Source organism: Apodemus sylvaticus, chromosome 22 (assembly GCF_947179515.1).
Source record: "Apodemus sylvaticus chromosome 22, mApoSyl1.1, whole genome shotgun sequence".
Lineage (NCBI taxonomy): Eukaryota > Metazoa > Chordata > Mammalia > Rodentia > Muridae > Apodemus > Apodemus sylvaticus.
The window spans coordinates 34015122-34034060 of record NC_067493.1 but is presented as its reverse complement, the minus strand read 5'-3'; positions in this window follow the sequence as shown (position 1 = coordinate 34034060).

The following is an 18939-nucleotide window of genomic DNA, read 5'->3' as shown; positions in this document are numbered from 1 at the left end:
GAATAAAAGATACGCAGAGGAATGCAATCTAAAGCCTAAGCCGCCACCTTTTGATAAGACTGCAGAATGGCAGCCTATTAAATTCCTAGATAACGAGACTTCTGCTGAGTTAAGAGTACACTTTACATTTGAAGCCATCTTAGAGCAATGTCATAAGTAGCTTATGTATTGCATTTTGGACAGTTTGAAAATTTAGAGTATGTACATGTATTAATATATTATACAATTGATACATGTTCAGAATTCCAAGGGGCTTTTACCTTCAATTCTGAAATGTCTGGTTCTAAGATTGTACATTAATTAAAGATGGTGGCTTCCTTGGAGATGCCTTTGCAGATGAAAGCTGATAATGCTCCAGCATATGTATCCAATAAAATGCAGCAATACTGTAGAAATTATGGCACAGAACATGGTACAGATGTATCTTAAGATCTAAGAGGACATTAAAAGATATGCTCATGGAGCTGGAGAGATGACTCAGTGGTTAAGAGCACTGACTGCTCTTCTAGAGGTCCTGAGCCAGACCTCAGACCCAGAAACCACATGGTGGCTCACAACCATCCATAATGAGATCTGATTCCCTCTTCTGGTGTGTCTGAAGACAGCTACAGTGTACTCATATACATAAAATAAACAAATCTTTAAAAAAAGATATGCTCATAAAATAGAAGGGGGACATGGGATCTCTGAAAGATAGATTAAATAATGTTCTATTAAATTTAAAAAATTTAAATGTCATGGAGGCACAGCACAACTGCTGAAAAACACTGGATTTTAGAAACAACTGCTACATTAGATTAGCCTATATATTATGTATTAATTTCAGAATGGAAGGCAGGAAATATGTTGCATTGGTGAAGAGGTTTTGTCTTTGTTTCAACAAAAGAGAAACTATGGATTCCATCAAAATTCAGGAGAAAACTAAAGATCTAACTAGAGATGTACCTACAAAGGAAAAAATCAAGAACAACAACAAAACAGGTATCATGAACACTGATCCCTCCACATGGGAGCAGCTCTGAGACTGGCTGGAGACATGAAAATGTCTCCAGCCAGATCATCAGCTGAGCATAGCCAATAAATCTTGTTGGCTGCAGATTCCTCAGGACTTATCTATCATACCATCCTCCCATATGGCATGCATAGGGATTTATATTGCAGTTTGGCAATACAGTCCGGACAGTCTTATAAAGTTGGATGCCTTTTTCCTGCTTGAACAGAGAGCAAAACATTATGTTTAGCTGAATTGTGCACAGCACACATTCCATACACGTGTTAATGTAGAAATGTACATTACCTTTGAAAGTTTTTATGTTTGCAGAGCAAAAGGACCAGACACCAAGCAAAACAAGTAGCCTAGATAATTCAATTTCACTGACTGCCTCAATTACTGTTTCCTTAAAAATACCCATCCAGAAATACTTCTATATGGCTTGCTAGATCATCCGGCATCACAGACTGTTCTAGCCAGGACTTCAGTTAAACCCTGAACTTTTCTGTCATACAGAGACTGAACAAGACATGATAGAGCTTAGGAACTGACCAATATCCCAATTTCCTTTGGAAATCCAAAAAAGAACATCGCTCCCAGACAGCAGGAAGCAATTTTAAGAGAATGATGCCCTATTCCCCCCAAAATTGGGGTGGACAGTTTTTGGTTGTTCAGTGGGTGATGGATGTGTATCATCAGTTTAAGGGATTTGGATGCAAGTTGTTAATGGTCTCAGTCAGGGAGGATACAAAGTAAAGGAGGTTAGATTTAGGGATTTCTGTCTTTTTCTTTCTTCTAGCCTTCTTTGTCTTCTATCTAATGTTGTAGGAAAAGATGGAAAATGGATGAAAAGATAAAAGGGGGATATAGGAATACGATAACTTGGTAGATTACATTGAATCAACTTTTAAACTAGCTAGAGCCAATGAGGGGCCTGGAAATATCTCACCCTCCTCAGGACATCCTTACACACACTGCAACCCACATCCCTACCTTCATCCCAACACTTGCCAAACTCTGTCCTATCATCACCACCTCTTTCATCCTAACAGCCGAGCTTTGTGTCTTTTGTCAAGACCCACCTACAGCCTACAAGCGAGGACTTAAGTTTCTTAAAATCTATCACTGCTTCTTGCAAAATCTGTCAGATGTCAGACTCCAACTTGAGGTATCATAGCACCCCTTTTCCTATCCACTGGGCTAGAGGTTCCCTTCCTGGAACTGACTGGCAACTTGACTTTACCCATGTCTACTGTCAAATGTGCCAAGTACCTCCTGGTCTTGGTGGACACTTTCACAGGGTGGGTGGAGGCATTTCCCACAACAAAAGTGCTCAGACAGTCTGATCTCCTCCTCTGAGAAATCATCCCCCAGTTTGGTATCCCAGCCTCCCATTAGTCAGACAATGGTGCTGAATTTACTTCCTAAGTTTCTCAAATTCTATCTAATGCCCGGCATTTTCGTATTCCTTACTACCCTTAATCTTCAAGTAAGGTAGAAAGAACCAACTGCTCTTTAAAAACTACTCTTGTTAAGCTGTTATAGGAACTCCACCTTGACTGGGTAAAACTCCTACCTCAGGCTCTTTTCAGGCTACAAGCTCTCCAAGCGACCTCTCTTCATCTCATCCTTTGAACTCATGTATGGATATCTGGTCCTAACTCTGTTCTTGCACCTAAATGCTCTCCCCCTCCCAGATCATCTACTGACCCGTTACTTTGCCACCTCTGCTCTCTCCTATGGGACTTTGCTGACCACCATCTACCTCAGCCATACACTGCCTGTCAACAGTGGAGACCAAATTCTTTTATCCCCTCTCTCCTAAATGGTAGGGCCCTTTCAAGGTCATTCTCATGACCTACAGCTTGAGGGACTCTCTCATTGGGTCTACCTGTATCTCCTCAACCCTTTCATCCCTCCACCTCAAAATTCTTTATACACATTGACCCTAACAGGGTCATGCTCTGCTAACATCGAGAGCACCCACCTTGTCCCCAATCCCAGAAAAGGAGACTACTTAAGCAGCTTTGCTCAACCTCACTAGATCAGACATGGGCTTCTCGTCCTCCCCCTGTCTGTTTCTATCCAGGGCAGCCCTTTTATCTGGAGATTTGAGGCTCAAGAAACCCCCACTGATAGCAAATAGTCTTTCCAAATAGGGTCAGGAAACTGCTCCATGACTGGATGCCAGGAACTGATCCAAATCACTATCATCCCTGTATCTGTTATCCCATCTAAATATTATGATCTCTTTACTTGCTTTCTCTTTGACCAGACAAAAGATGATTGTAAAAAATGGCCAGATGACTATGGGGGCTGCCCATATTGGTCTTGTTACATACATATGCTAGGATCATGGACCAATCACATCTTCTATCAACAACGCAAGACCCTCTTTTTCTACATACAAGACCCATGGAATCCCAGGTGGGAGACAGGAGTTGTTGGTAAGCTCTACTGTAAAAATCAAGCCAGGTTCCTATTAAGTACTAACTGCATCCAGAGAAAATATGTCTCAACTGTCCAATCTCTAGATATCAGAAAAGTAGAGGAAGTAACCAAACCCTCCTCCTCCAAGGTCCTTACCTCCTTGACATCCCCCCTCATAAATGGCACTAACTTGTCACTGTGACTTTTGCCTCAGTCCTTGACATCAGCATACCAACTCCTTAGTGTCACCCAACCTGGTCGCTTTAAAGATTGCTTGCTATGTGTACCCCCCGGAACTAGCTGTCAATTGCCACTTAGAGTCTCTCTGGTGATACTGTCAAGTAACCTTACCGTACCTTTTGTCAGCTGCTCTGACTCTGAAGTCCATAACTCAGTATCTTTTCTCTATCCCACTTTTTGGAATGGCAAACTGTTTTAAGACCTCTGGGACATGTTCTGTAGAAACACTAAGCTCCCTAGACTGCAAAAGAACACAACCCTTGGTGCCTCATGTCTGACGCAATGCCCTGCAGTCCAGAATGTGTCGATTCTTTGTGGCACTCAGGTATATCATCACCTACCCGCCAGCTGGTCAATAGTATGCACACTGGTGCTCCTTTTCCCTGAGCTGGGAGTAACCCAGGGAAACAAGCCCCTGCCAATCCCAGTTGTAGATATGATAGCTGCCCAACATATGAGGGTAGTTCAGGTCGGGCCACTCTTGGTCTCTGCAGGAATAGCCATAGGTGCTGGTACTGGAATTGCAGGGATAACTACTTCCATAACCCTATACAATAAATTCACTTCCAAGCTTAATGCCTATTTTCAAAAAAATATCTGAAACCATGCTTACAATCCAGAAACAGATCGATTCTTTGGCAGCTGTGGTGCTTCAAAACCAACAGGGGCTTAAAGAAGAATGCTGTTTCTACATCAACCAATCCAGGATAGTGAGAAATAAAATCTAGGAGCTAAATTCAGACATGCAGAATTTCAAGGAACATGACGCCTCCAATCCTGGATTTTTCAAAAACTTTAAATGGAGGTGGATCCTCCTTTTGTAACGCCTTTCCTGGTGTAACATCTTCCTGGTGTTGTTACTCACTCCCGGCCTCATTAATCTTGTTTCTACATTCCTACGATGACAAGCACAACATTTTTTAACTAAACTATTAATCAGCTCCTGTTACAAGATTACCAGCTGCTGTCCACAGAGGAGCCTGACGCAAATGTCTACTAAGTAGACCCCAATGGGGAAAGTCAGCTCCACCCCAAAATTCACAATGTTCCTAGATACCAGCAAGCAGTTTAAGAGGCACGATGCCCCATTCCCCTTCACCATTGGCTTCACCCTCCTCCTGTATTTTACTTCTCTTTATGATAAGAAAAAGGGAGTATGTTGGTATTGGGAACCTGTTTTATGGTTGCAGATCACCTCTGGATCCAGTGATGACAGCGACATCACCCATAGGAATAAGGAACTGTGCATCTGTTGCCATGGCAATCACTATACATTCCCAGAGTCCACATAACTCACCTCCCACCTTTACTGGCGAGTGGTTATGTCAAAACCCAAATAAAAGGCAGACCCTCCTGACTCTCTGTCCCTCTGTCCTCTCTTTCCCACTTCATCTTTGTCCCACCTTTTGCCCCCATGCCCCACAATAAATCTCTCAAATGCAACTGTACTGGCCTGGTTTGGTTTGTCCAGACATGAGCCGTGACTCTAAGACAAGACTAACCATTTGTCTCTTTGCTAATACATGGTCACTGCATGCTGGTGTAAATGAATGTTCTTTTCTCTGCCAGAAGCCATAGGCGCAGTTCACCCCTTGGTCTTCTCACAATAGGGATTCAGATGGTATTTAGATATGTATACTCTTAAAGTTATTTCATCTTGTTCTACTGGTATTTTATGCTGTTTTACCTTTTAAAATCCACGGTCAAAATGGTCTATTAATCTTAAATCATGTGACATTCCATTATGAGATGTTGCCAACACATGGCTAGTTGCCATTTTTGCTAAGGGCTAAAAAAAAGGGTGTAGAGCCATAGCTTCACCACCATGTTGCTTAAGGGCAGTCACATGACAGGCAGCCATCTCTGTTGTGCGAAATCCTGGCTTCATTGCCATCTCCACCCCCCCTCCATCCCGCCCCCTTTGGTTTTTTGAGACAGGGTTTCTCTGTATATATGCTTATGGGTTTTTTTGAACCTGTTTTTTGCTATTTACAAGGGTTTTGTTGTTTATTTTGCCTTTTAAAAAAGATTTATTTATTTATTTATTTCATGTATGTGAGTACACTGTCGCTGTTTTCAAACATACCAGAAGAGGGCAGCAGATCCCATTATAGATGGTTGAGAGCTGGGAATTGAACTCAGGACCACTGGGAGAGCAGTCAGTACTCTTAACCTCTGAGCTATCTTTCCAGACTTCAATTCCATCTTAAGGGCAGCAACACATGATTTGAATATTTAAATTGAGATAAGATTTTGATTTCCATACTGTCTTAACCAGTTTTTTACAATATTACTCTAAGTTTTCACTCTTTGAAAGATGGTTTATTTTAATATTAGTCTAGTTAAATTAGTTTAATATTAGTTAAAAAGGCTAAAGATCACTGTCTTAAAGATATATTTAGCTTTGTTTTGCTAATGTTATTAAGCTATAATATAGCCTTAGATTCTTATAAACTATAGATTTTTATGATATACCATATAAAGATCAAAGGTTCCCAGTCTCTTTATGAACTGTGTTTAAAGATTTAAAATTTTTGTTTTGATACTAGAAGAGCTTCAACTCAAAATCCTAATTTTAAGGCTCAGATCTAACAGTTCTAGCCTTAAAAGCTACTATAAAAATACAAGCTGATAGTAACCTTATAATCATATCCTTTAATATGTTTACAAATATATTTTAAGTCATGCTAAGAACTAATGCAGCTAATTAGGACATTAAGCTTTAGCGTCAGATTTATAATTACTAGTTACAGTTAGTAACCAGAAACAGACCTAGACTGTCTAACTCAGATATGCTTTAATAGACACTAGCTCTCAATCCAGTCAGAGATCTGCTGAATATGGCATTAAATGTTCAAACTTACTAGTACAGACAAAGGCTCCCAAATCCTAACTGTAACCCCCAAGGTCTCCAAGAAGATATGGGTACAGAGACAAAGGACTCTACTTGGATTGTGGTGTACTAACCACTGGGAAAGACTGCACCAATGCCTTGCCCAGTGCCTAGGCTCAGCTTGAACTTCGGACAAAATGAGGACACCCAAAGAGTTGGGTGTTTCATATTGCCTAGGATAAGGTGAGGTCATCTCTCCCATGTTCCTCCTCCACAGAAAAAAAGCATCTCAACTTCTGGGCCTCTGCCTGAACTGTGATGGAGACCATAGGGACCTTGAAAAACTGTTTAGGTAGTGGACTATAGACTAATCTCTTGTCATTTTAATTAATATATGACATCTAGATTATAAGTTATCCCTTTTAGGTCTCTGATTACATTGATGACTAAGCTAACTGTAGCTTGACAGCTAGAGAACAGGCAACTAGCTCCTCACCCCAAAGTAATCCACCACCGTGTTAGCCCATTAGTCAATTCATTAACAAGTTAAGACTACGGCACCTCTTATTTAAAAAATAAACAGGCTTGCTTTGCTTACCAGGTTCATGATAAAAGATGCACAACTTTCAGATACAAAGTTTATGTAAGTTATGAGGACCTAAAAAAACTACTTGAGGGTCTACAAAGGCATTTTGAGGTTGGTAATTGCAAGGTATGAAGGTTAGAGAACAGGAAGTCCTTGGCTGGTAATAGGAAAGTAACTTAAGGTATACAAAAGGAACAAAAATGTTTCAGATTTCTTCCCTTTGTTATATTAGGACTTCAAAAGTTCAGAGTTCTAACATTAATCAATGGAGTCCGGATAAATTTTTCGCCTAACTCTGATAAAACATTCTACTATACGATCAAGTATCAAAGTCACAAATACAGGTTTCCCTTGTCTTCTAACTATAGACTTAAAGGAGCTTCTTATACTAAAGTTATATGATCAACTATTATACTCATAAGCTCAAAGTGTTAAGTTTCCTTTGTATTTATGCTAGATTTATGTACATTCAGTTTTCTGGACAGAGGAAAAAGCTCCTCTCTTCTCCCTTTGCTCTCCAAAAGGTTTCTGTCTTCCTTGAGCTCACCTTAGAGACTATTCATGCTATTAACAAATTTATTTCTTTTGGAAGACAGAGAATTTGTGGGATCTAGGAAACGCACTCGGATCTCCCTCTCATGGGTCAAGTGAACTCCATCTGGATAAGTATCCCCAATTAACAGCCTAAGTTCCCTACTTGTTGCCTATTTCTAAGGGTGAGGTTTCTCCATTGTTTCCTGGTTTGGGGACTCCAGTCCCCAGACACCAAGATCATGGGCATAACAGTTTTAAATTAAATATATACCTAATAAAAAATATTCTCGCAAACCTACTTAACTTTATCTTCTGCCTCTAACATGTGTTTCAGAATTCTGTCAAGTCCAGGCCTTTACTCAAAATCTACATCCACAACAACCTCAGGGAAGTAGCCCACAGGCACTGGTGTACCTCACAAATGCTTCTACCAAGCCTGCACTTTCCTAGCCTTAGATGGTCCCACAGCAATCAAACAGCCAGGCCTTGACCAGCATCCCAATTTCTTAGGTTCCCCAAAGACAGAACCATCACCCCAAAGTCAGCAGGAGATAGTTTAAAGAATACAACATCCTCAATTCCTGCCCCACCATAATCACTTTCTAGTTCCTCATTTTTAATTAAACAAAAATGGAGGAACATTGTCTTATAGACACTTTTACTAGGGTCCTCCCAAGAATCTAGCCACAGCAACCAAGCTACAGCTGACATCATCATATGCTGCTAGGTGCGTGCTGATCTGGTTTATAAGAGGGACACACAGCTACTCCAACTCTCTCTCCATGTCCTATTTTCTCTCCAACCCCCAGGGTTCCTACCTTCTTCTACCACCCAGCCAAACCCAGCTTCAGTTCTTACTTTGTGAAAAGTTGCTGGGGTGGATGATCTAATTAGGATACACGATCCATTTCTGCTTAATGAACTTTCTCAAATAGAAAAAAGACTGGGATCCTATACATCTAACTCCTCTACCTTTATTAAAGATTCCAATATATCACTAAATCTTATAGTCTAACTTTCCATAATATATACATGATCCTCAGTAACAATTTACTCCCCAAGGGGTGAAAGTGACTTTGGGAGCAGGCTAGAGTATATGCAGGTGAGATACACCAAACTAACACAGCACACTGGATCAGGTCAGAGGCAGTACAGAACCAGGATCCCAATGGAATTATAATACTTCAGGTGGCATTCTAGCTAGAGACCAATGTACAACTTCCTACTGGCTGTTCTCTATAAGGCTTCCAATAAACCAATAAATTTGGAAAAATTCCAAGATAAATAAGAAACCCCATCTCACTTTATAAGGCACCTTGGAAAAGCCCTCTTACAATATACTAACCAAGACCCTAACTCCACAGGCAGAAATCTTGGTATTGGCCTTTAAAGAACACCATGGGAGCTGGGCGGTGGTGGCGCAAGCCTATAATCCCAGCACTTGGGAGGCAGAAGCAGGAGGATTTCTGAGTTCAAGGCCAGCCTGGTCTACAGAAAGAGTTCCAGGACAGCCAGGGCTATACAGAGAAACCCTGTCTTGGAAACAAAAAACAAAACAAAACAAACAAAGAAACAAAAGAATACCATGGGAGAGATATAAAGGCCCACAAACAAAAATACCATATGTTGGCCAAAGCTGTTGAACAAATTTCAAAACTGCCTGGGCTTCCTGGCCTCCTAAGACTCCAAAGACCACTAGGTCACTGTCTCAAATGTAGTCAACAGGATCACTGGGCACAGACCTGCCCTAAGCCACCAGGGCCATGTCCAAAGTGCCCTCAAAAGGAACATTGGTCTGCTGGTTGTCCTCATGTCTGTCATGGCACAGGAACATCACTCCCAGGTCACCCTCTAGCTGATCTTCTAGGTCTCGCCGTGGACAACTGAAGGGACCCAAGCTCCCTTGACCCAACCATTACCATCACCAACAGGGATCTGCAAGAAGTCATTATCAGGGAAGACCATCTCCTTCCTTTTGGACAATGGGGCCACTTACTTGATCCTGATGTTTTAGGATCCACCTCTCATTTCCCCATTGTCATGGTAGGAGGACAGCTTTAACAATCTCAAGACCCCACGACACAGTTGCATTTTACAGGTGTTCCTCTCACCCATTCTTTTCTGATAATGCCAATGTGTTCCCTTCCCTTTTTGGGAAAGGATCTCCCAGCCAAAGTGGGAGCCTCTATTTTTTTTCTCCCCTAATACACCTGAGCTCAAACTCACCAGCAGTGGCCCATCTTCCTTCTTCTAGCCACCAATCCTACTGGCTCAAATAATGTCATTTCCTTTGACAGCCTCTCAGATAGAGCCCTGAGTCTGGGACATCCAGAATCCCTCTGTTGTCAAACACCATCCCCTTGTTGTTAACCAGTTACAGGACCAAATCCAGTAGGTCACCCAAGCCCAGTACCCTCTCCTCATCTCTCCCCAGAGCCTTGGGGGATTTCTGACCTCCTAAGAAAGAAACTTCTCCTTCCTACTTCTTTCCTCTTCTAACACTCCTATACCAGCAGTTAAAAAACCTAATGGGACCTATCACCTGGTCCAACATCTCTGGCTCCTTAATACTGCAGTGGTTCCTCTCCATCCTGTTTGGTTATTACATGCTTCTTTCCACTATCCCTTCAGAGACTCCACATTTCCTGGTCCTAGATTTCAAGGACACATTTTTTCTATCCCCCTAGATGCCCAGTCACAAAACATCTTGCTTTTCCTTGGACTGACCCTGATACCCACTTCTCCTCTACCTAACTCACCTGTACTGTTCTACCTCAGGGATTCTGGGATAGCCCACACCTATTTGGCCAGACATTGACTTCTGACCTAGTCTCTGTCTCTCCCTAAATCTAAGATTATTCATTATGTGCCCTGGGCTTGTATGTTGATGCTCATTCCACTCTTGGGAGGGGGTGCAGATCCGCCCAATCTAGGCTTAGAGCTTGTATTGTTACTGATTGAGTTGAGATTTCTTTTACTGGGTAATTGGGTTGGAAAAATATAGTAACAATTATGTTGATAACATTCTCCTCTGCTATCTCTCTCCAGAAATGAGCCAAATGAATACTTCTACTTTTCTAAATTTCCTGTCCATCCAAGGTTATTCTTACCTTCTAAAGTCCAATTGTCTACCCCTCAGGTCACATAATAATTAAAATACCATATACACAAAACAAAGACTATTAAAAGCAGTAATGGAAAAAGGTCAAGTAACATATAAAGGCAGACCTATCAGAATTACACCAGGTCCTCACTAGAAACTATGAAAGCTAGATCCTGTGCAGATGTCATACAGACCCCAAGAGAACACAAATGCCAGCCCAGGCTACTATACCCAGCAAAACTCTCAATTACCATAGATGGAGAAAATAAGATATTCCATGACAAAACCAAATTTACACAGTATCTTCATACAAACCCAGCTTTACAAAGGATAATAGATGGAAAATATCAATACAAGGAGGGAAACTACACCCTAGAAAGGGCAAGAAGATAATCTTTCAACAAACCCAAAAGAAGATAGCCACACAAATATAATTCCATCTCTAACAATAAAAATAACAGGAAGTAACAATCACTTTTCTTTAATATCTCTTAACATCAATGGACTCAATTCCCCAATAAAAAGACATAGACTGACAGACTGGCTACATAAGCATGACCCAGCATTTTGTTGCATACAGGAAACACACCTCAGTGACTAAGACAGACTCTAACTCAGAGTAAAAGGTTGGGAAACAATTTTCTAAGCAAATGGTTCCAAGAAACAAGCTGGAGTAGCCATTCTAATATTGAGTAAAATTGACTTTCAACCAAAAGTTGTCAAAAAAGACCAGGAAGGACACTTCATACTGGTAAATGGAAAAATCTATCAAGATGATCTCTCAATTCTGAACATCAATGCTCCAAATGCAAGGGCACCCACATTCATAAAAGAAACTTTGCTAAAGCTCAAAGCACACATCACACCCCACACAATAATAGTGGGAGATTTCAACACCCCACTCTCAGCAATGGACAGATCATGGAAACAGAAACTAAACAGAGACTCAGTAAAACTAACAGAAGTTATGGACCAAATGGACTTAACAGATATTTCATCCTAAAGCAAAAGAATTTCTTCTCAGCACCCCATGGACCCTTCTCCATAATTAATTTTCTCTAAGAACCAGCTCTTGAAGGAGGAGAAACTGGGTAAGGTGATACCATTTGAAATGCAAATAAAGAATATATCCAATAAAAAATAACTCAGAATTATCTGTGGGAAGTAGATTCTAGCAGCATGGAGGCTAGGCAGTGGCCCAGTCATTTTGCTGCTGAAGGCATATTAAATATACAGGCTGTGTGTATGTGTGTGTTGTTCATTCTGGAATATAAACCACTGTGGTGGGTAATCCCACACTGCAATTTATTAGAGATAATTAATACTACAGAACTTAACCTAGGTTGGGTAAAACTCCCACTCCTGGCCCTTGTCAGGCTACTGGCTCTTCCCAAGCAACCTCTTCATCTCACCCTTTGAGCTCATGTATGGATGACTGGTTCTGACTCCTGGTCTTTCACTCAACCCTTTTTCCCTCCCTGATCACCTACTCACTCCCTTACTCTGTCATCTCTGCTCCCTCCTATGGAACTTTAGTGAGCACTGTCTACCACAGCCACACATTGTCACCTGTTTACTCCCTATCGACATTGGAGATCAGGCCTTTTCTCTCCTTTTCTCCCTTGTGAACCATTGCCGCTCACCTCTTTCCCCTAAATGGCAGGGCTCCTCCAAGATAATTCTTCTGACTACCATAACTGCTAAGCTTGAGGGACTCTCTCATTAGGTTCACCTGTCTCATCTCAAGCCCTTTACCCCTCCATCTCAAAATAACTCTTTTTCTTACACATAGACTGTAGCAGGATCCTGTTCTCTTAAGCTTCAGAGAATGTTGGAACCAACCCCAGTCCCAGAACAATGAGACTCCACTTTGGCAGCTGCGCTCAACTCCACTGAATTAGATATGGGCTTCTCCCCACCCCCATTTGTTTCCATCCAGGATAACCCTTATGTTTGTAGATTCAAAGTTCAATAAACCCTTGCTTCTAACAGTCTCTCTAAAGAGGGTCAGAAAATTGGTCCATTGTCGATGTCAGAGTTGAAAAAATAATTGCCATGCCGGGTGGTGGTGGTGGTGGTGGTGGTGCACGCCTTTAATCCCAGCACTTGGGAGGCAGAGGCAGGTGGATTTCTGAGTTCGAGGCCAGCCTGGTCTACAAAGTGAGTTCCAGGACAGCCAGGGCTACACAAGATAAACCCTGTCTCCAAAAAGCCAAAAAAAAAAAAAAATCATCCCTATCTCTACCATTCTTTCCAAATATTATGACCTCTTTGTTTGCTTCCTTTTTGACCAAAGGATTATTGTAAGAAATGACTAGACAAATATGGGGGCTGCCCATATTGGTCTTGCCAAACACATGTTAGCATCACAGACCAATCACTTCTTCTATCAATAGCACAAGACCCTCTTTTTCTGTATTCAGGACTCATGAAATCCCAGGTGGGAAACAGACATTGTTGGTAAACTCTACCACACTAACAAATCTGGGCTCCCAATAAGCATGATTCATATCCAGAGAAAAATATGTCCCAATTATCTAACCTCAGGAGATAGGAGAAATAGGAAAAGTAATTAAACACTCCTCAAAGGTCATTACTTCTTTGAAATTCCCTCTCCTAAATAACACTAACCTGTCATTTTGCTTTCTACTCCAGATCCTGACCTCACTCAGCCTATCAACTCAAGTCACCCAACCTGGCTGCTTTGGAGATTGCTGGCTATGTGTACACCCTAGAACTAGCTCACAATTGCCACTTACAGCTTCTCCAGTGACTCTGGCAAATAGCCTTGCTTCACCTTTCACCAACTGCCCTACCCTGGTGTTGCCACAATCCTGTACCTTTTCTGTATCACTCTCTTTGGCATGGCAGATGGTTTCAAGTCATCTGAGACACACTCCATATGAACCTTAAGTTACCTAGATTGTAACAAAACCATAATTCTCAACATCTCTACCACAGTGCCCTACTGTCCAGAGCATGTCAATTCTTCATGGAGCTCAGATGGATCACCGACTGCCTGACAGCTGATCAGGAGTGTGCATACTGGTGTTTCTTTTCCCTAAATTAGGGGTAATCCATGAAGAAGAGCTCCTACCAATATCCCAGTTGTGGACTCAATAGCAGCCCAACATAACAGAAGGACAATTCAAATCCTGAACCTCCTGGCTGTTGCAAGAATGACCACAGGTGTTGCCACTGGAACAGCAGGGCTGGCCACCTCCCTCACCTTGTACTGCCCAACAAGAGCAAAGCCCTGGGTTCCATCCTTAGCACCACATGAGCCAGGCACGCCTGTAATCCCAGAACATGGTAGACAGAAGCAAAAGGATCAGGAGTTCAAGGTTATCCTTGGCTACACAGCAGTTTTGATTCCAGGGTAAGCACACATTTAATGGTCTCAGTGAAGCATAACCTAACGATCCACAGAAGACAATCCCACCAAAGCCTAGAGGGCTGAAATGACTGGGCTAACCTCACACCAGAGCACTACAGCTGGCAATCTGTTGCTCATTTCTGGACCCTGGAATGAACGGAGGGCATTTCTGCACTTGCTCACTCTGCAGATGAGAAAGGGAGTCTAGCTAGCTTCCGAGATAATAATAGCCTCATTGATCCTCACCTACAAAGAGCCTGGAATCCACTAAAGCACATCTCAGCAGGAAGCAGGCAATGGGCCTCTGACCACTGCCAAGAGAGGATGTGGAAGAGGTGAGGGGCCAAAGACACCCTACAGGGGAAATGCCTTTTCAGGAAAGGGTTATCATGAAACAGGAGCTACCTGAGCAGAGGTATTTATAGTCAGACAACAAAGCGGTGACTTCAGAGGCACCTCCTGAGCAGGCAGAAAGGCATCTCACAGCAGTCCAGAAGATCAAGAGCTGTGTTTAACAGCTTATGCTGAACATCCCTCCCTCAGCAACAGGAGTAGGACGGACAGATTGGCCTGACATCCTGGGGAAAATGAGACTCCACAGTCATCAAAAAACTCAGCGTGGAGATAGGAAGTCAGAAGAATGAATCCCATATTAAGTTTCAAAAGCACATTTAAACAAGGTATCTGTCTGGGATGCCAACATGTAAGTGGATGCACAGAGTATCTTCATAGACTGCATGCTGGTTCTGGGGGTGCCTCTTTCTCTTGGAAAGAGAGATCAAAGACTCCCCAGATAAATTCAATCACACACTATAAACACCAAACAATAATGATCATCTTGGGGCTTCTGTGGTAACTATCCTGAGGCCTAGATGTTGGGGGGCTACCCTAAAACACTGTTGTCCCAAGACCTGAGGCCCACTGCCCCTGTGATCTCTCAGCTGACTCTTGAACCAGGACCAAATTCCTGTATCTTGGCTTCCAATGCCTTCTGCACAGCCCGCCTCACTTCTACGTGGACCTCCTGTGACTTCCCAGAAAACATGGGTTTTAAAAAGTCCCATTAAGATACTCTTTTCCCTGGAGTTGTAGAGATAGCTTAAAGTGCCCAGTCCCCATGTAAAAGCCAAGCCCAGGGCTGAGCATACCTTTAATCACAGTATTCATGAGGATTTCTTTGAGTCCAAAACTGGCCAGGGCTACACAGTGAGAGCCCATCGTGGGGGAAAAAAACCAACACTAACAACAGCAAAATGCAAATCCAATTACAGAGAGCAAATTGTGTTCTAACCCCCCATGCTGGGGGTGTGAGACCAGGAAGGTCCCTTAGGCTCGCTGAGCAGCAGTCTAAGCAACCTGGCAAGCTGCAAGTTCAGTAAGGGGTCTTGTTCCAAACAGGGGCAGGAGTGTGAGACAAGAAGCCACTTAGTGCTGACCTCTGAACTCTCTTGTATGCCTATACACACTGATACTCTTTTTATCAGGGTCAGCTGGCCACAAAGCTCAATCCTTTTGTTGAGTTTGTGTAGGCATCCATGTCATTGTATATATGTTAGTCAGAGGACAACCCATGGATGTCAGGTCTATCCTTTTACTACGTGGCATCTGGGGACTGAACACAGGTTATTAGGCTTGAGAACAAGTACCTTTACCTACTGAGCTACCTTGGTTCAATCCTTTTCATTCTGTGGCCCAAAGGCTTCGGCTTCTCTTAAGAATGGAGAGAAGAGAGCTTCCTTCATATTTAACACAAGAGGGGACACCGTGGCCACATTCCAACTTACATTAAACCCAACAAAAGCAGTCACAGTGCTCACACACCCAACCAAGACTCAGCAGGGGAGAGATACAGAATTAGGTGTTCCATCCTTCCCCAGCCTTTGAGACAAATGCTCATCTCTTTCCCATACCAATGCTGAGTGAGCTAAGTGGGTCTACAGACACCACGGAACACTGCAGACATGGAATAATGCTTAAATGCAAGAAGATCTGTGAGGAAGCCCTTTATCCTGACTCCCACCACAAACCACAGACCTCTGCTTTCTGCCATAGGCCATCAGTCCCTGTCCCTGGAACTACCCTGAAAATATGAAAAATTATCTGACCTTTTGCAATTGGTATTTAGTTATTATATTCACACAGAAACCAGTTCAGCTATAAACAAAAAAACAACCCTAGAGATGGTAAAGGGCACTGGTAGGCCATTTTCATAAAGGAGATATAACAGGGCAGCTTACAACTGTCTGTAACTCTGGCCTCAGGGGTTCTGACCCCATCTTTTGGCCTCTGAGAGCACTGCATGCACCTGGTACAGACACATGCAGGCAAAGCATCCATACACATAAGGTAGGGGAGGGAGGAGAGGAAGCAATATGGCTCAGCAGTAAAGGCAACTGTCCACCAAGTCTTACTTGTGACAGAAAAGTCAAAACACATAGTCAGAAAACATCCCAGGCAAGGGCAGAAAACATGCAAAGAATGGTCCTTTTCTCCCAGATAAGGGTACTTAGGGACATGCTTAAGGATGAAACATCTACTGAGATCTATCTGACATGAACTCAGCAGTGCCAGGGGTTGGGAACTGTGACAGAAAGAAGTGCATGAATATGAATGTCTTGAGTGTCTTTTTTTTCCTCTTCAAGACAGTGTTTCCTCTGTAAAATTCTGACTGTCCTAGAAATTGTTCTGTAGATCAGGCAGATTATGTAAAGTGTTGTTCCCCCTTTACCTGTCATATGGGAACAGATCTTAAATCTGGCCTGGGACCATTTCCTCTGCCCAGTCCTGTCAGACCAATGTCTCTTAAGCCCTAGGCCATGAGGGGAAGTGTGTGCTGTGTTCCTAGCAGTGATGGATAGTCAGAATAGCATGTGAAACCCCATTTGGCATACTGACTTAGGAGTAACAGCAAATGCCATGGCAATACTGGTAGGTAGGAGGACAAAGGGCACCTTGTCTATTAAAGAGATGTTCCTGTGGGGCACAGCCCAAAGGAATCACTAAGGAAAGATAAAGCGGCAGTTAAAGAAAATGTCTGGGAGTGGTGGCTCTCTCCTATGAGATAGAGCCTCATAAGTTAGATGTAAATTTGGGGCTGTTCTAAGGAGAAGTTTATGCTCAGTTAGTTATATGCTAACCCAAGGGTAAAGGACTACTAAAACATTCCTTGGATGTAAAACTGTTACCATGTTAAAGCAGGTTTGGCAGTACACACCTGAGAGCCTAGCACCTGGGAGGCAGCTGCAGACCCAGTCTGGGCTATATATGGAGACTCTCCACTTCCAGTGTCTCCTCTGTGAAGCCCTGTCTGTCCTGAAACTTGCTCAGATCAGGCTAGCCTTGGAGGTATGCCCCACATCTGCCTATAGCTCTGCCTTAAAAATAAACAGGGCTGGTTGGTAAAGCATTATTCTTGTAAGCATTCAATCCCCAGAACCTACATACAAAAAAGTCTAGAATGGTTACATATGCTTCTAATCCCATTGCTGTAAAGATGAACAGGTGAGCCCTGGGGCTCACTGGAAGCCACTCTATCCCAACTGTGAAACTCCAGGCCCTTGAATGATCTTGTCTCAAATAAAATGGTGGGTGGCACCTGAGGTTGAACTGTGGCCTTCATACTACATGAACCTGCACATAAAAAAATAAATACACACACAGAAATTTCACAGTTGTTTCCTATCCTATGCAGTCAATGTCCAAAGTTGCCCTAAGGTACTAGACAAAGAAAGGAACAAGAAAGGGAATTCAGGTAATCATTGATTTGGCTGAGGAAATAAAAGAGGCTCTGATGGCACTTGGGCCTCAACTTAAGGAATCAACCATCTGTGCAGACTGTTATGAAAATCCAAATTTCCAGGAGGGAAGTTCTTCTACAAAAGGGATGAGAAGATATGGGAATGGGTATGTGTATACCTCAGTCACAGTGTGTGTAAGTCAGAAAATCTACTTTGTTCTTCTACCTCGTGGGTCCTAAGGATCAAACTCAAGTTATCAGGCATCCACAAGCATCTTGGTGTACTGAATCATTTCACTGGCCCCACAGAGCTTTAAAACAGATTAACAGGGGCTGGAAAGATCACTCTACTAGTGAAGTGCTTACTATGAAAGCATGAAAACCTGAGATCAGAAAGCTTATACTCCTAGACTTCGAGAGCGGAGATGGGAAGATCTCTGGACTCACTAGTTAGCCAGAATAGCTGAGGTGGCATGTTCCAGGGTCAACGAAAGACCCTGTCTTCAAAACTAAGATGGAGCTGGGTCTGGTGGCACCTTTAATCCTAGCACTGGGAAAGCAGAGGTAAAGGCAGGTGATCTCTGTGAGTTAAGACCAACCTGGTCTCCAAAGCAAGTTCTAGGACACTCAGGGCTGTTAGAGAAACCCCGTCTAGAAAAACAAAACAATCAAAAAGTGGCCTGGTAGAGCACACCTTTAATCTCTGAGCCTAGAAGACAGAGACAGGTGGTCAGTCTGGTTTACAGAGAAGATCAGGATCACCAGGGCTATACATAGTAAGAGACCATTATCTCAAAAAAGTGGGGTGGGGTGCTTGGCAAGCAAGTGAAGAAGATCCTTAGTGTTGGTTGTTGACTTTTAGCCTCTACATGAGCCGTGTGTGTGTGTGTGTGTGTGTGAGAGAGAGAGAGAGAGAGAGAGAGAGAGAGAGAGAGAGAGAGAGAGAGAGAGAGAGAGAAAACACAGCTACATATACATACGCAGCCATACAGGTCCTTACACACAGATATGGGAAACAGATGTCACATGTTTCTACTGAATATGACAAGAGCCAAATCACAAGAGGTCCTCTGGGCTGCAGCTTAGTTCAGATGTTCCCCTGCAAGACTC